Genomic DNA, 1,292 nt, shown 5'->3' with positions numbered 1-1,292 from the left:
GTAGCAGTATTTGAGAAGGTAGTAAGACACGGTTGTAGCCAATTCCCGACGTAATTCAGTCTGTAAACTGAGCAAGCAGTAAAGGAAACTCGGAAAAAAAATTGGGAAGAGTATTATAATTCAGGTAGAAGAAACAAAAAATTGTGGTTAGCCTATGAAATTGTAACTCTGTCAAAAACGGCAAATGATTTGGAAGATCAATTGAACGGAAACTACAGTGTCTTGCAATGCATTACAAGGTCAACAAAAATAAAACGAGGATAATGGAATGTAGTCGAGTCAAATCATGCGATGCCGAAAGAATTGGATTAGGAACTGAGACAATAAAAGTTGTACGTTAGATTTTGAACTTTGGTAGAAAAATCACTGACGACGGCTGAAGCAGAGGGGATACAAAACGCAGAGTAGCCAATAGCAAGTATGGTATCTCTGAAAAGAGAAATTTATTTAACATCAAAGTATTTTCTGAGGGTAATAGGCGTGAAGCTCGTACGGAAGTAAAACGTGGACAATAAAAACAAAAAGTGAGTAGAAACTTTTGAAATTTGTTGTTAGAGAAGAATGCTGATGACTGAATGGGTAGATCGACCTACTAATAAGGAAGTAGCGACTGGAATTGGGGAGAAAAGGAATTTCACTAAGAGAAGGGATTGGTTGATAAGTCACGTCCAAAGGCGTGATGGAATATTGATTGGGTAATAAATGTCAATACGTGTGTGTGTGTGTGTGTGTGTGTGTGTGTGTGTGTGTGTGTGTGTGTGCGCGCACGCTCGCGGTGTGAATGGGGTTGAGGTTTGGGGGAGGGGGGGGGGGGGGGAGCACTTGCAGGGTGAGTTCAAGACTTAAAATGAAATGAATACCCTTAGCTGCTTACAGGCGTTGACATACGTCAACGGAGACGGATGAAAGTGTGTGCCCCGACCGGGACTCGAACCCGGGATCTCCTGCTTAAATAGCAGACGCTCTATCCATCTGAGCCACCAAGGACACAGAGGATAGCGCGACGGCAGGGATTTATCTCTGGCACGCCTCCCGCGAAACCCACATTCTCAACGTATTGTCCCGCACTATATTCGTAGTGGCTCCGCCCATTACCCTCCATTACTCGCGGGGCGTTGCCGATTCCCGTAAGAGTTCGGGCACTGTTTGTGCATTCGCACAGAAGAAGAAGATGGTCAAGTGGCCGGTGAGCCTTAGATAGATGCAAGTTTGAAGGTTACAGCAGTTATGCAGAAACGAAGAGGTTTACGCAGGAAAGACTTTTTTGGAGAGTTGAATCACACCAGTGTTTG

General features: G+C 44.3%; 1 non-coding gene across 1 annotated transcript; it reads right to left on the bottom strand.

The window, feature by feature from the left end:
* Positions 1–913: 913 nt before the first annotated feature.
* Trnak-uuu lies at positions 914–987 on the bottom strand. The gene has a single exon. It is a non-coding gene; the product is annotated as a tRNA-Lys (tRNA).
* Between the last annotated feature and the right edge of the window lie 305 nt (positions 988–1,292).

Source organism: Schistocerca americana, chromosome 8, assembly GCF_021461395.2.
Source record: "Schistocerca americana isolate TAMUIC-IGC-003095 chromosome 8, iqSchAmer2.1, whole genome shotgun sequence".
In the NCBI taxonomy this organism is placed as follows: Eukaryota; Metazoa; Arthropoda; class Insecta; order Orthoptera; family Acrididae; genus Schistocerca; species Schistocerca americana.
Note: the sequence above shows the minus strand (reverse complement) of the source record. Positions and strands in the feature narration are given on the sequence as shown.